Below are 620 nucleotides of genomic sequence, written 5' to 3' on the forward strand. Positions count from 1 at the left end.
TCTTAGACATATCAAATACAATCACTTTCTGCAAGAACTTAACTAAGCTAAAATAATAAATAAATTTCTTAGATTTAGCAATGACCAACAACTTCATTGAAGAAACAGAGCAAATATCAGTTCTTCAGTCTTTTTGAATATACGACAACGACAAAATAAAAATGGTTTTCAGAACCAGTCTTTTTTAATTTTATCAAGAGATCAAAAATAACTTATCAATAATTAAAATCCATTTCGAGAGATCAACGCTAATGGATACAATTTTTTCAGAAAAACAGACAAATTATAGATGAACATACCTTTCTTTTGGTTCCACCTGATAGTTTCTTCGAATGTTTTTTAGCATGTTCTCCCACTTTCAAATTATCAACATAACTGAAAAGGAAATAGAACTTATTCACGTGTCGGCCATATTGAATTCAGAACGAGGCTCATAACATGAAATACAAAGGTAACATCGTGTCAATTCAGTAAATTCGCCAACTTGACGTCTTTAAAGCCTGCTTCTCCAATCCCACTAACTCAAAACTAATCATATTTTACATCATTAAAATCAGAGTTGATTAAGCCATATAATGATACTTTCAGATGAATTTTACCTTTCTGAGAAAGGACAGTTT

The sequence above is a fragment of the Lottia gigantea genome (genome assembly GCF_000327385.1).
Source record: "Lottia gigantea unplaced genomic scaffold LOTGIsca_11, whole genome shotgun sequence".
NCBI lineage: Eukaryota > Metazoa > Mollusca > Gastropoda > Lottiidae > Lottia > Lottia gigantea.